At 42.6% G+C, this 17,130-nt stretch overlaps 1 non-coding gene across 1 annotated transcript; it reads right to left on the bottom strand.

The window, feature by feature from the left end:
* Positions 1–12,789: 12,789 nt before the first annotated feature.
* Positions 12,790–12,918, bottom strand: LOC147967516 (small nucleolar RNA Z247). Its single transcript, XR_015606895.1, has one exon. It is a non-coding gene; the product is annotated as a small nucleolar RNA Z247 (small nucleolar RNA).
* Between the last annotated feature and the right edge of the window lie 4,212 nt (positions 12,919–17,130).

Here is a 17,130-nt window from a genome sequence, read left to right as displayed (position 1 = left end):
AGACCGAAAGGTCGAGCGTGAATCATATAGTAGATATGATCAACATAGTGATGTTCACCAATGAAACTACTCCATCTCACGTGATGATCGGACATGGTTTAGTTGATTTGGATCACGTAATCACTTAGAGGATTAGAGGGATGTCTATCTAAGTGGGAGTTCTTTAGTAATATGATTAATTGAACCTAAATTTATCATGAACTTAGTACCTGATAGTATCTTGCTTGTTTATGTTTGATTGTAGATAGATGGCCCGTGCTGTTGTTTCGTTGAATTTTAATGCATTCCTTGAGAAAGCAAAGTTGAAAGATGATGGTAGCAATTACACGGACTGGGTCCGTAACTTGAGGATTATCCTCATTGCTGCACAGAAGAATTACGTCCTAGAAGCACCGCTGGGTGCCAGGCCTGCTGCTGGAGCAACACCAGATGTTATGAACATCTGACAGAGCAAAGCTGATGACTACTCGATAGTTCAGTGTGCCATGCTTTACGGCTTAGAATCAGGACTTCAACGACGTTTTGAACGTCATGGAGCATATGAGATGTTCCAGAAGTTGAAGTTAATATTTCAAGCAAATGCCCGGATTGAGAGATATGAAGTCTCCAATAAGTTCTATAGCTGCAAGATGGAGGAGAACAGTTCTGTCAGTGAGCATATACTCAAAATGTCTGGGTATAATAATCACTTGATTCAATTGGGAGTTAATCTTCCAGATGATTGCGTCATTGACAGAATTCTCCAATCACTGCCACCAAGATACAAGAGCTTCGTGATGAACTATAATATACAAGGGATGAATAAGACTATTCCCGAGCTCTTCGCAATGCTGAAAGCTGCGGAGGTAGAAATCAAGAAGGAGCATCAAGTGTTGATGATCAATAAGACCACTAGTTTAAAAAAAGGGCAAAGGGAAGAAGAAGGGAAACTTCAAAAAGAACAGCAAGCAAGTTGCTACTCAAGAGAAGAAACCCAAACCTGGACCTAAGTCTGAAACTGAGTGCTTCTACTGCAAGCAGACTAGTCACTGGAAGCGGAACTGCCCCAAGTATTTGGCGGATAAGAAGGATGGCAAGGTGAACAAAGGTATATGTGATATACATGTTATTGATGTGTACCTTACTAATGCTCGCAGTAGCACCTGGGTATTTGATACTGGTTCTGTTGCTAATATTTGCAACTCGAAACAGGGACTACGGATTAAGCGAAGATTGGCTAAGGACGAGGTGACGATGCGCGTGGGAAATGGTTCCAAAGTCGATGTGATCGCGGTCGGCATGCTACCTCTACATCTACCTTTGGGATTAGTATTAGACATAAATAATTGTTATTTGGTGCCAGCGTTAAACATGAACATTATATCTGGATCTTGTTTGATGCGAGACGGTTATTCATTTAAATCAGAGAATAATGGTTGTTCTATTTATATGAGTAATATCTTTTATGGTCATGCACCCTTAAAGAGTGGTCTATTCTTATTAAATCTCGATAGTAGTGACACACATATTCATAATGTTGAAGCCAAAAGATGCAGAGTTGATAATGATAGTGCAACTTATTTGTGGCACTGCCGTTTGGGTCATATCAGTGTAAAGCGCATGAAGAAACTCCATACTGATGGACTTTTGGAACCACTTGATTATGAATCACTTGGTACTTGCGAACCGTGCCTTATGGGTAAGATGACAAAAACACTGTTCTCCGGTACTATGGAGAGAGCAACAGATTTGTTGGAAATCATACATACAGATGTATGTGGTCCGATGAATGTTGAGGCTCGTGGCGGATATCGTTATTTTCTCACCTTCACAGATGACTTAAGCAGATATGGGTATATCTACTTAATGAAACATAAGTCTGAAACATTTGAAAAGTTCAAAGAATTTTAGAGTGAAGTTGAAAATCATCGTAACAAGAAAATAAAATTCCTACGATCTGATCGTGGAGGAGAATATTTGAGTTACGAGTTTGGTGTACATTTGAAACAATGCGGAATAGTTTCGCAACTCACGCCACCCGGAACACCACAATGTAATGGTGTGTCCGAACGTCGTAATCGTACTTTACTAGATATGGTGCGATCTATGATGTCTCTTACTGATTTACCGCTATCATTTTGGGGATATGCTCTAGAGACAGCTGCATTCACGTTAAATAGGGCACCATCAAAATCCGTTGAGACGACGCCTTATGAACTGTGGTTTAGCAAGAAACCAAAGTTGTCGTTTCTGAAAGTTTGGAGCTGCGATGCTTTTGTGAAAAAGCTTCAACCTGATAAGCTCGAATCCAAATCGGAGAAATGTGTCTTCATAGGATATCCAAAGGAAACTATTGGATACACCTTCTATCACAGATCCGAAGGCAAGACTTTTGTTGCTAAATTCGGAAACTTTCTAGAGAAGGAGTTTCTCTCGAAAGAAGTGAGTGGGAGGAAAGTAGAACTTGACGAGGTAACTGTACCTGCTCCCTTCTTGGAAAATAGTACATCACAGAAACCAGTTTCTGTGACACCTACACCAATTAGTGAGGAAGCTAATGATGATGATCATGAAACTTCAGAACAAGATACTACTGAACCTCGTAGATCAACCAGAGTAAGATCCGCACCAGAGTGGTACGGTAATCCTGTTCTGGAAGTCATGCTACTAGATCATGATGAACCTACGAACTATGAAGAAGCGATGGTGAGCCCAGATTCCGCAAAATGGCTTGAAGCCATGAAATCTAAGATGGGATCCATGTATGAGAACAAAGTATGGACTTTGGTTGACTTGATCAATGATCGGCAAGCAATTGAGAATAAATGGATCTTCAAGAAGAAGACTGACGCTGACGATAATATTACTGTCTACAAATCTCGACTTGTCGCAAAAGGTTTTCGACAAGTTCAAGGGATTGACTATGATGAGACCTTCTCAGCGATGCTTAAGTCTGTCCGAATCATGTTAGCAATTGCCGCATTTTATAATTATGAAATTTGGCAGATGGATGCCAAAACTGCATTCCTGAATGGATTTCTGGAAGAAGAGTTGTATATGATGCAACCGGAAGGTTTTGTCGATCCAAAGGGAGCTAACAAAGTATGCAAGCTCCAGCGATCCATTTATGGACTGGTGCAAGCTTCTCGGAGTTGGAATAAACGCTTTGATAGTGTGATCAAAGCATTTGGTTTTATACAGACTTTTGGAGAAGCCTGTATTTACAAGAAAGTGAGTGGGAGCTCTGTAGCATTTCTGATATTATATGTAGATGACATATTACTAATCGGAAATGATATAGAATTTCTGAATAGCATAAAGGGATACTTGAATAAGAGTTTTTCAATGAAAGACCTCGGTGAAGCTGCTTACATATTGGGCATTAAGATCTATAGAGATACATCAAGACGCTTAATTGGACTTTCACAAAGCACATACCTTGACAAAATTTTGAAGAAGTTCAAAATGGATCAAGCAAAGAAAGGATTCTTGCCTGTGTTACAAGGTGTGAAATTGAGTAAGACTCAATGCCCGACCAATGCAGAAGATAGAGAAAAAATGAAAGATGTTCCCTATGCTTCAGCTATAGGCTCTATCATGTATGAAATGTTGTGTACCAGACCTGATGTGTGTCTTGCTATAAGTCTAGCAGGGAGGTACGAAAGTAATCCAGGAGTGGATCACTGAACAGCGGTCAAGAACATCCTGAAATACCTGAAAAGGACTAAGGATATGTTTCTCATATATGGAGGTGACAAAGAGCTCATAGTAAATGGTTACGTTGATGCAAGCTTTGACACTGATCCGGACGATTCTAAATCACAAACCAGATACGTGTTTACATTAAATGGTGGAGCTGTCAGTTGGTGCAATTCTAAACAAAGCGTTGTGGCGGGATCTACATGTGAAGCGGAGTACATAGCTGCTTCGGAAGCAGCAAACGAAGGAGTCTGGATGAAGGAGTTCATATCCAATCTAGGTGTCATACCTAGTGCATCGGGTCCAATGAAAATCTTTTGTGACAATACTGGTGCAATTGCCCTGGCAAAGGAATCCAGATTTCACAAGAGAACCAAGCACATCAAGAGACGCTTCAATTCCATCCGGGATCTAGTCCAGATGGGAGACATAGAGATTTGCAAGATACATACGGACCTGAATGTTGCAGACCCGTTGACTAAGCCTCTTCCACGAGCAAAACATGATCAGCACCAAAGCTCCATGGGTGTTAGAATCATTACTGTGTAATCTAGATTATTGACTCTAGTGCAAGTGGGAGACTGAAGGAAATATTCCCTAGAGGCCATAATAATGTTATTATTTTATTTCCTTATATCATGATAAATGTTTATTATTCATGCTAGAATTGTATTATCCGGAAACATAATACTTGTGTGAATACATAGACAAACCAAACGTCACTAGTATGCCTCTACTTGACTAGCTCATTAATCAAAGATGGTTATGTTTTCCTAACCATAGACATGTGTTGTCATTTGATTAACGGGATCACATTATCAGGAGAATGATGTGATTGACATGACCCATTCCATTAGCTTAGCACCCGATCGTTTAGTATGTTGCTATTGCTTTCATCATGACTTATACATGTTCCTATGACTATGAGATTATGCAACTCCCTTTTGCCGGAGGAACACTTTGTGTGCTACCAAACGTCACAACGTAACTGGGTGATTATAAAGGAGCTCTACAGGTGTCTCCAAAGGTAAATGTTGGGTTGGCGTATTTTGAGATTAGGATTTGTCACTCCGATTGTCGGAGAGGTATCTCTGGGCCCTCTCGGTAATGCACATCACATAAGCCTTGCAAGCATTGCAACTAATGAGTTAGTTGCGAGATGATGTATTATGAAACGAGTAAAGAGACTTGCCGGTAACGAGATTGAACTAGGTATTGAGATACCGACGATCGAATCTCGGGCAAGTAACATACCGATGACAAAGGGAACAACGTATGTTGTTATGCGGTCTGACCGATAAAGATCTTCGTAGAATATGTAGGAGCCAATATGAGCATCCAGGTTCCGCTATTGGTTATTGACCGGAGACATGTCTCGGTCATGTCTACATTGTTCTCGAACCCATAGGGTCCGCACGCTTAAGGTTTCGATGACGGTTATATTATGAGTTTATGAGTTTTGATGTACCGAAGTTAGTTCAGAGTCCCGGATGTGATCACGGACATAACGAGGAGTCTCGAAATGGTCAAGACATAAAGATTGATGTATTGGACGGCTATATTCGGACACCGGAAGTGTTCTGGGTGATTTCGGAGAAAACCGGAGTACCGGAGGGTTACCGGACCCCCCCCCCCGGGAGAAGTAATGGGCCATATGGGCCTTAGTGGAGAAAGAGAAGGGCAGCCAGGGTGGGCCGCGCGCCTCCTCCCCCCTGGTCCGAATTGGACTAGGAGAGGGGGGGCGGCGCCCCCCTTTCCTTCTCCTTCCCCACTTCCTTCCCCCTCCTAGTAGGAGTCCTACTCCTACTAGGAGGAGGACTCCTCCTTGGCGCGCCTATAGGGCCGGCCGGCCTCCTCCCCTTGCTCCTTTATATACGGGGGCAGGGGGCACCCCTAGACACACAAGTTGATCCACGTGATCGTTTTCTTAGCCGTGTGCGGTGCCCCCTTCAACCATAATCCTCGATAATATTGTAGCAGTGCTTACGCGAAGCCCTGCGACGGTAGAACATCAAGATCGTCACCACGCCGTCGTGCTGACGGAACTCTTCCCCGACACTTTGCTGGATCGGAGTCCGGGGATCGTCATCGAGCTGAACGTGTGCTAAAACTCGGAGGTGCCGTAGTTCTGGTGCTTGATTGGTCGGGCCGTGAAGACGTACGACTACATCAACCGCGTTGTGCTAACGCTTTCATTGTCGGTCTACAAGGGTACGTAGATCACACTCTCCCCTCTCGTTGCTATGCATCACCATGATCTTGCATGTGCGTAGGAATTTTTTTTGAAATTACTACGTTCCCCAACACGCTAGTGGGTGAATGAAGAAACTGACAAACTTTGTTCACAACTAAAGCAATATCTGGTCTTGTCAAGGTCAAGTACTGCAATGCTCCCACTATACTTCTATATCTGGTTCCATCATCATCACTCAGCCGGTCACCATCTTCAGTTGATAATTTTTCTGAAACTGAGAGTGGTGTATCCGATGGCTTGCAGTGTTGCATCGCAACTCGCTTCAAAAGGTCATTAGCATATTTCTCCTGTGTCAACAATATCCCATTATCTTTCCTTTTCACCTCAATGCCAAGAAAATAATGGAGATTTCCCAAATCTTTAAGAGGAAAATCACGTTGCAGATCTTTGAGCAAGGCGCTAACTGCAGAATCGGACGAACTTGCGACTATGATGTCATCCACATAAATAAGAAGATACATTGTAATCCCACCTTGATTTATGAAGAACAATGACGTGTCCGCCCGTGAATAGGAAAATCCTAGAGCCATTAGTTTTGAGCTGAGTCTAGAAAACCATGCTCGAGGAGCCTATTTCAGGCCATAGAGAGCTTTATCCAATTTACATACATATTGTCTCCTAGTCGGATCTTCATACCCTGGAGGTTGCCTCATATACACAGTCTCTTCTAGAACACCTTGGAGACACGCGTTCTTCACATCTAGTTGACGAAGACTCCAATTGTTGGACACAGCTACCGCAAGAATCAACCGAATTGTTGCTGCTTTCACAACTGGACTAAATGTGTCTTCATAATCAATCCCATATCTTTGTTTGAATCCTTTTGCAACCAGTCGTGCTTTGTATCTGTCAATCTCTCCATCAGCTTTCCTTTTTATTTTGTAGACCCACTTGCAATCTATAATATTTGCACCCTTCTGAGCAGGAACAAGGTGCCAAGTATTATTTTTCATCAATGCCGAATATTCCTCATCCATAGCTTCCTTCCAATTTTTATCCTGAAAAGCTTCGGTGATACTGCTTGGTTCACCTGCCGTGCACAGATTGCACCACCTAACTCGTCCATCTGTAATTACCTTGGGTCTGAAAATATTGTTGCGTGAACGTGTAACAGCACCATCTGAAACAGAGGGCAGTTGTACAGGTTGGACAATTTCCTGGATAGAAGAAGCCACGGAAGATCCAACCTCTTCATCTGAGGAGGACTGATCAGCGCATGATTCCGAGGGCATACGTGCAGGAGATGCACCTGCCCCACGATTCTCATGCATGGGCATGCTCGGTTGGGCATGGGATGGGCTGGCCCCATGCACAATACGCGGCTGCTGGTGACTGGGCATGGGCGCCTGGTTTTCCAGCCTGCCTGCAAAGAGATAGGATCCCGCAGCTGCAGGTTCTGCAGGCACGCGCGATCCCGACGCTGTAGGTTCAGACGTGCACGATCTCGCCGGTGATCCCCTGCAGTCTACCTCGCTCTCCGTGCCATGTGCTCTACACATAAAATCATTGCCACCGGAGACATTTTGCATCAAATTTTGCTGACGTTTTTCCTGTTCATGAGTACTGTCAACACAACCATCAGGTTCATTAGTAGGATTAGTCACATGAGCATGCAAATCATCACCCCCTTGATCAGTACTCGTAGGATTTTGAAGGTTAGAAGGTAAAAGAAGAATCTCGGCTCTAAGACGGGCTCCGGCATTGGGATGAAGTTGGGCAAAAGGGAAAACAGATTCATCAAAAACGACATCACAGGAGATATATATACGGCCAGAGGAAATATCAAGACACTTGTATCCTTTGTGTTTGTTACTATAGCCTAGGAAAGCACACCGAATAGAGCGGAAAGCTACTTTTCGAGTGTTATATGGTCGAAGATTGGCCCAACATGCACAACCAAAAACGCGAAGAGAAGAATAATCAGGTTTTTCATCACAGAGTCGTTCAAGGGGAGAAAGCATATTGATGACCCGACTAGGAACACGATTAATAAGATAGAAAGCGGAAAGAAATGCTTCATCCCAGAACTTAAGAGGCATAGAGGCATGAGAAAGCAATGCAAGTCCAACCTCAACAATATGGCGATGCTTTCTCTCGACGGAACCGTTTTGTTGATGTGCATGTGGACATGAAACATGATGAGTAATGCCGATACGTTGAAAAAAGGAGTTGAGTTTGTGATACTCACCACCCCAGTCAGTTTGCATAGCTATGATTTTGGTGTTAAAAAGTCGCTCAACTAAATGTTGAAAATCATGAAAGCATTGAAACACATCGGACTTGTTCCGTAAGAGATATATCCAGGTAAATTTACTATAATCATCGATGAAGCTTACATAATACTTCACTACTAGGGAAAACCTTATACACAGAATCTTAGCAGCAGCGCGGTCTAAAAACAGACGCTACTGCTAATTAGCAGCAACGAGCTTTAGAAAAGAGCGCTGCTAATGACTGAGTAGCAGTAGCGCTCTAGGTGAAAAGAGTGCTACTACTATAATTGCCACGGTGTTGCCTCCATGCTAGATATAGTAGTAGCGCCCTTCCCGTGGACGCGCTACTGCTAAAGAACTTAATAGCAGCGGTTTTGCTCAAAACTCGCTGCTGGTAAGTATGACCGTAACTAATTAAGTTTAGTCCCATACTGCTAAGCGAACAAGGTGTTTACCACCTTAAATATGTTGCTTCTCAACCTATCTCGAGCACTTGGTCTTCATTGAACTATATGTGTATGATTTGTGGTTGCAATATGAATCCTCGCCTGTACCTATACAGGTACAGTGAGGATTCATGTTGACTATTTAGATTATACACAAAAAGATCAATGATGACCAATGTATATTTTTGATGTTTTTACTAAGCAAAAGAAATAACTGCTTCCATTAGCAGTAGCGGTTTTTCCCAAAACGCGCTATAGATAAGTTAGCTATAGCGCGTTTTCTGTACGCGCGCTACTACTAGTTCGAGTTAACCAACCCCCGCATCAAAATTTCGCTAAGTCCTCCTTTCCCCCCCACCGGCCTGTTCCCCTACTCCCTGTCGCCGCCGCCCGAGCCCGAGCGCGCCTGCGGCCTTACCGCCGCCGCCGCCGCCCGCCCTCAACCTTACCGCCGCCGCTCTCGACCACACTGTCGCCGCCCTCGACCTCACCGCCGCCGCCCTCGACCGAGCCCGCTGAGCCCGCCGCCCAGGACCGCCGCCCTCCCGATCCCAAGCCCGCCCTCGCCGCCCCTCCGTCGCCGAGCACCTCCCCGCCACCGTCTCTCCCTCTGTAAGCCCCCCACCCCTCCCCAACCCCCTCTCTCTTTGCTTAGTTAGTAGATGATTTTAGTAGTAGTAGATGTTAATTTAGGGTTCATAGATAATGATTTTTAGAAGTAGTGGATATTAATTACTAGTAGTGATGGTAAACTAGTTGTATAATTAGCAGTAGTACATGTTAATTAGTAGTAGATGTAGTAGTTAGATATTAATTAGTAGTAGTAGATGTGCTAGTTTCTTTCTATTTATACTAAGTTTATATTTAGTAAGAACTAGTTGAATTAATAGAACTAGTTTAGTTTTAGTTGAACTAGTTAAGTTTTAGTTGAACTAGTATAGTAAGTAAATTAATAACTAGTTGAACTACTTTATTTTTAGAAAGAACTAGTTTTTTTTCTTTTTATACTAAGTTTATATTTAGTAAGAACTAGTTGAATTAATAGAACTAGTTGAACATGCCATATTTGGTGTTATTTTTTAGTTTAAGCAATTATTTCATGTTTTGGTTACACCTCCGAGTGGCCTATGTTTTGTCGGAGTGTTGATTAATTTCCGTTCCGGCAAATTTCAGGCGCTCGATATGTCCTTTTTTAGCAAAGGTCATGCCGGATTTTTTCGTGAATTCTGGCATGACTTGTGCTAGAATATGTGGGAAATATCGAGTGGCCTGGATTTTCTTTGAAAAATAATGATCTAATTTAGGTTTTTTAGTACATATATTTAATTGTACAAGTTTAATCTTTGAATTATGAACGTAGGAAATGCCGTACTGGACGACGACAGTCTTCCGGGGGAGTGCAGCTGGTGCCACGACGATCGAGGTATGTGTGACAGGTTCGTTGAGCTGGACGAAGATCGGCGCTTCAGCATTAAGCTTGAGGAGACCTTCGATGTTGAAACGGTACGCAACAACGACAAGTGTTATTTTTCATAATTAAGCATGACTTCAACTATTTCAACGTCTAATTTTCATCTTTTACAATTCGACTAGCTTATCCCATGCCATGGAAGACGCTATATCTTGGAGAGGATGGGTTTTGAAGACCATGAAAATTTTCAAACAAAGAAAATACACCTAAGGACCCATCATGATATCGATTTTGAAGTAAATCTGTATAATTCTCAGAGCGTAACCCATTTTGGTTGTCAAAATTGGGAAACACTTTGCAAAATGTATGGTTTTTATGAGGGTATGATTGTCACCATAGATCTTGGTCATCCTGACATCGAGCAAGACAATATGGACATTTGGGTCCTTGTTGATACGCTTCCGATTCTACCGCAATGTGAGTTTCTCAAACATAGTTATTAAATAATTTATATTGTTTATTTCAAAATAGTTGACAACTTATTTCCATTGACAGCTTATTTTGAATCTTCAAAGAATGTGCAGAAGATGGTAGACAAAACCCACTACACTGATGGCTCCGAATTAACTTATAAGGAGAAAAATCATCTGATTGCTTATTGTACTTTTTTTGAGAATTACAATACCTATTATCGAACTCCTCCAAATTATGGTGAATACGTGCCACTAGTGCACGTGTTGAACCACGATAACTTCTATGGAGATACCCTGGTAAGATATTTTACTATTACGACATCCGTGCATCTTTTGCATACTTCTAAAACTAGTACATCATTGCTAACTACGAAGTTATTACTATGTTTTTCAACAGAAAATCCCGATGGATTGTGTGCCTCATCTGATGTATTACAATGGTCACCTTGAAGTTCTGAACCTACAGCCAGGTCATCCTACGGATCTCACCTGTGCATATCGAATTTCTGAAACCGGTGAACACATGCTAATCAAAGAGTGAAAAAAATGTTTGGACATTCGTAAGGAGGTTCTTGGAAGCAACATTAAGCGAAAGGCAAGAGTTGGAGACAGGATAATCTGCATTCTCCATAATGGAGAGCGAGGGGCTATCTTGTTTTTTGCTATTTTACCTTAGAGAATATAGTAGGTCCTAAGAGAATGTAGTAGGTCCTATGAGGTACAATATGTCTATTATGTGATACAATGTGTTAGAGTTGAAGATGTCAGGAGTACTTATGATTACGACTAGTGACCAATGATATGATGATGATGATGATAAGTTGTTAATGATATGATGATGATATTTATTATATTATTGGGTGAAAGAACCGCGGATTAGTTTCAAGTGAATGTCTGTCCACTTGAAACTAGTCCACACGGTTCTTTCACCCCGTGATGTAATAACTCATGATGATGTAAAAATAATTTGTAAATTCCTGTTGTATGAAAATTTATGTAAAGGTGTACGAATACAACATGAAATAAAAAAGAAATAAAATACGAAATAATAGTAGCAGCGCGGGCAGAGAGAAGTGCTACTACTAATTACCAGCAGCGCTCCTCCTGGAACTCGCTGCTACTAACTCGATTTAGCCGTAGCGTGGGTGGAGGCACGCTACTGCTATTCGTTAGCTGTAGCGCCTTATCAGTAGTGCACCACCCCGCGCTACTGATAGGTCTAAAACCTGCGCTGCTGCTAGCCTTTTCCCTAGAAGTGCTTATTTCTACTAACAGACTCGGGTGCTTGACCCCAAACATCAGAAAATACTAGCTCTAAAGGAGCACTAGATATACTTGAAGACCTAGGATACGGAAGTTGATGACTTTTAGCCTTTTGACAAGAATCACACACGGACTCACTAGTAGACTCAACGGAACATGGTAAATTATACTTCTTAAGGACTTGTTTGACTATTGGAGAGGCTGGATGACCAAGTCGATCATGCCATCTTGTTAGAGACGGCCTTGAAGCACCAAAAACTTGAATACCGGAGGAAGGAGATGAGCGAGGCGATTTCAATGGATAAAGACCACGCTCACATGGGCCGTGCAGAAGAATTTCCTTCGTTGTTGGGTCCTTAACGAAAAAAGAATGAGGGTGAATTTCCACAATAGTATTGTTATCAGAAGCAAAACGACTAGCAGAAACTAGGCTTTTGGTGGCTTGGGGAACATGAAGTATGTCGTTAAGATGAAAATTTCGAGTATGATCAAAAGAATTAACGACTGCATGACCGATGTGACTAATAGGCATACCTGCACCATTAGCTGTATGAACTTGTTCAGGACCGTTGTAGCGAGTACGTGTTGTCAGCTTGTCGAGCTCCCCTGTAATATGATCAGTTGCTCCGGTATCAAAGTACCAATTTGAGTCAATTCCATATGAAGTAGTGGCTGCTCCACCATATCTCTCTTCAGTGACATAATTTGGGTCAAAATGATACCAGCACTTATGAGCTGGATGGCCAACCTTACCACAAATCTGGCAAGTAGGCCTTTCACCTCGGGGAAGGTTCGCTCCTCCTGCTGGTCCTGGTCGTCCTCCACCGCGATTATTGTGGGGGTAGTTGTTGTTCCCGTGGTTGTAGTTGTTGCCGTAGTTGTTGTTGTTGTAGCCTCCGCGGTTGTTGTTGCCGTGGCCACCGCGGTTCCCGCCACCATTGTTTTTGCCTCCACGATTTCCTTTGCCATGTCCTCCTCGTGCAGCAAGATTTGCCGACGAATTATACTGCTGTGACCCAGAATTTTGTGACTCCAGGCACGCTTCAAAGGCAATGAACTAAGCATAAATTTCACTCAAGGAATAGGCATCGGTTCTAGCGGCAATGGATGAGACAAAAGGATTATATTTTGCATCCAATCCAGCAAGGATTTGAGAGATGAGATCATCATCTTCCATCTTCTTTCCTGCTGCTGTAAGTTCGTCCGCAATGCCCCGCATCTTCGTGAAGTACGCGGTGGCGGTCATCTCGTTCTTCCGAGTGCCAGCGAACAGGGTCCGAAGTTGGATAATTCGTGACCGGGAGACAGAGGAGTACATCTCCTCAAGGGCTGACCAGACCTGCGTGGATGTCTTCATGGAGACGACTTGAGTCAAAACTTCACGCGACAGAGAGGTCAGTAGCGAGCCAAGAACCTTCTGATCTTGGGCTATCCAGCAAGCGTACTCGGGGTTGGGCACCGTCTCGGTGCCAGATTTGTCGGCCTTCTGGACTTCAAGAGTCTTGGCCGGAGCTTCAAGCGTTCCGTCGAGATATCCGTCTAGCTGTGCAGCACGGATCGGGGGCAGGACCGTCGCCTTCCAAAGAAGGAAGTTGTCGCGCCCAAGCTTCTCGCGGGAGTTGTCGCCGAGGGTCGTCATGGGCTGAGCGGTTGAGGAAGAAGCTCCTCAGGATACGCTGAAGGGAACGAGAGACATCTAGATGCGATGAAGAAGAGAAGGCTCTAATACCATGTAAGAAACAAGAGATCGATTGATTCAGGCTTGATGTCCCTTGGGATCACCTTGCTGTATATTTATATTGCATGGATCGGTCAGAGATCGGTTACATGATAGGACACGACAGAGATCATATACAGACTAGGAAACGGCTCAAGGCCCGTATACAACATGGACTCTACGTCCTGTACACATACTATTCTAATAGACGCGGGCAACCAAACGAAATGTAGATGTTAGTTTTTTTCCCTGTTTTTCCTTAACCAGGCCCAACTGAGCAACACAGGCAATGTAGACAAATTGAGGGTGGGCAACCAAACACACCTCAATCTTGTGTGGTTCACACAATGGCGAGCTACAGTGCCAAATAATGGCGAGCGAGTACAAAGAAAAACCCAGTATGTTTCCTCTCATGGGTCAGTTAAGTCTTTGTCCCTTACTGTTTTGCTTTGGATTGGGCGGGCCATGGCCCATTTAGCCTTGTTGTAGCTCCGCCAGTGGGTCCACAAGTCTGAGAGGGAATATTACTATTTTTTGCAATATTGTGTACCTTCAATGCATTGAGGAGGCCTAGCTGCAAAAGTGAAGTATAAGAAGCTAGCTAGAGCCACTGGTAGGTAGACTAGGTTAGTTAGGCAATCAATCATTCATTTGCGCATACTGCAGATCAAAGCAGAATTATCACTCAGAGGCCGGGGATCCCCTTTTCGAAAAAAAAGCAGAATTTTCACTGGTGGCGAGCTTGCCTACCTTCTTGCACCCATGGCGTTTAACATCCTACCATGGATTAATTTTCCCTCACAGAGTATGTATGGACGGCACACCATCATGGCCATGACAGAGCTCAGACTGCCGAATTAATCAAGGACGGTTATACTCGATCTGACCTAGGGGCATTGCTTAATATTTTCACAGAGCATAGATACCATCTAATAGATTTCGAGAGAACAAGTTTAGAAATTTGTGCGCTCTCCTCCACCATCTTAGCTGAATCTCATTACCTAACAGTTTTATTCATCTACATCTCTTTCTATTGTGCTAAGTAGTGCCACTCCAGGCCAAGGCAGATGCACCCCAAGATTCAGCATGCTACTAGTTCCAGATTTTGTATTACACTTAAGCTTCACGTAACTGTACTTGCAGACCGGTGAAAATAGCATGTAGGCTTTCCTCGTGCTCCATTATCCTCTTTTTGTTGTCTATGATCACTGCATCGTGTTTCCTTTGTGATAACAACTGTGGTGACGTGAGACAGGAGTGCACATTGCAGTTTTGATGACCCGTCAATAGTTCCCGGTGCCGTCTATTCCGTACCAGCCATGTTCATGTCTCCAATGTGCAGGAGAGGAACAAGTAATGCAAGTTTCTATACTGGGTGACTCGAATATAGAAAGGTAAATGAGAAATATGTCATTGACCATTTGCTCGGAGAAGCCGTGCTACTTATAAAAAGGGTATGGTGGTTGGTATTTGTCTTTTGGTTGGTCAAGCGCAAAGAATCCCTTTGCTTAAGAGCTCGGTCCTTGGTAGATCACCGGCTATAAGTGCTTTCTCGGTCCTTTATAGTACATAGAATGAATTTTCTTTCTTTTTTTTACAGAGTATCTGTATTGCTCTTCTGAACTATGTATTGAAATCAAGATGACGCACCTAGTCAACACCCATTATTATTGTAATAAGAGTTAATTACACAAAACCACAACTTCAGAATAACTTATAACACTTTACCATAACATTTGAGTTTTTTTAACACAAAACCACAACTTCGGGGTAACTTATAACACTTTACTGCAACTTTTGAGTTTTTTAAACAAAACCACAACTTCTGAACTAATTCTCAACATTGAGCCAAAATCTATCGGTCAACCACTTTAATAACCAATCTGAATGATTGGGCCCACATGTCAGGCTCTAGGTAGCAAGTTCCCTCCTACGTGGCGCTGACTGGATATGTGTAACATAGCAGTCTGCATACGACATCATCGTATCCTCGACGACGCGTTCACCTGCAGCTCCCCAAGACCTCTCTGTCTAGTTCGTGTGCCCTGCCTGACCATGCCATAGTCCGGACGGGTGCGGCTTTGCGACACTAGGAACCTCGCCTTCAAGGATGCTCGGAGTGATCATCCTGTGGCAGAATTTCGACCACCCCACCAACAACCAGCTCCCTGCTCAATGCATCGGTGGAGTTGATAGCGCCGGTACGGGATGGCAAGAGGAGGAAATGGTAGGCTACATAGGTGATGCGCACATGCCACCTTTTTCCGACTTAGGTCCTAACATGTGGACCCAATCAATCAGATTGGCTATTAAAAGAAGTTGACCGATAGATTTGGGCTCAATGTTGAGAATTAGTTCAGAAGTTGTGGTTTTGTGTTAAAGAAACTCAAAAGTTGTGGTAAAGTGTTATAAATTGACTTGAAGTTGTGGTTTTTTATTAAGAAAAACTCAAAAGTTGTGGTAAAGTGTTATAAGTTAACCTGAAATTATGGTTTTTCCCTCAAAAAAAAACCTGAAGTTGTGGTTTTGTGTAATTAACTCTTGTAATAAAGTCGATGCAGATAGTATTAGAAAAAGGAGCTCAAAATGAACTGTATATGCGTGCCCAGTAGCACTCGTACGCTATTCTTGCTCTAAAACAACTTGGTTAATTAACACGTCCAGTTGGTGGTGGTCACCTAGGCTCCATTTACTCTTGCCATCTTAATTTTTTGTCGCACGTAGGGCCGTAAACGAGTCGAGTTCGAGTGAGTTGGAGTTGGCTCAACTTAACTCATATGAAAATTCGAGCGAGCTCAAACTGAATGAAGCTCAAGATCGAGTTGTAGAACATGACTCGTGCTCACCTTATAACGATCTCGAGTCGATCTCGAGTTAGTTTTGAGCTAAATGAGATGGTAAAAATTATAAATATATAGATGGAAAACAAAAAAATTAAGGCAAATATGCTCGGAACCTTTATCAAAAATATAGGATATTTAACACATAGTCGACCACATGCCATAATTAGTCCTAAATCTTCTCTGCACTTAATTAAGTTTTCATGTTCGTTGGTAAATAAAATGGAAAATAAATTATAGACATCATATATGGTAATGAATTATCTTATTTTCATTTAATATATGGCATGACCATTAAACATAATGATATTCTGTCGAGCTATCGAGCTAAAATTGAGTGAGCCAACATTGTCTTAAGATCGGCTCGTTTCTCGGTCGATCTACATAAAGTGTTCAAACTCAGCTCGTTTATTTTCGAGTTGATCTTAAGTCGAGTCAAAAAACGAGTCAATCTCGAGCGGCTCACGAGCCTCGAGTTTTTCTTGCAGCCCTAGTCGCAGGAGAGAGATTTCCATGTGTAACTAGAAAAGTAATTAATTATCTCATACAGCTGTAACGAGCAAGAATCTTGGGGACAAATGGCATAGCTATGGAAATCAACATATACAAGATATATACACATAATGACTGTTCATCAATCTCTGCTCTTCACAGGTCTAAAAGGAAATCAATTATTATGTGCAACGCTCTGGTATGTCTTTGATCGCCCATGATCGACTGCCTAATGGAAAAAATAAACATACAATAAGCTAGCGCGAACCAGATTAGGGACAAATGGCGTATCTATAGAAAGCAAAATATACAATAAGCTAGCGGTAACGAGGAAAAATCTTGG

This window comes from Triticum urartu, chromosome 5A, assembly GCF_056163025.1.
Source record: "Triticum urartu cultivar PI428250 chromosome 5A, HENAU_Tu73, whole genome shotgun sequence".
NCBI classification, from domain to species: Eukaryota; Viridiplantae; Streptophyta; class Magnoliopsida; order Poales; family Poaceae; genus Triticum; species Triticum urartu.
This window is presented reverse-complemented; position numbering and strand designations above follow the sequence as displayed.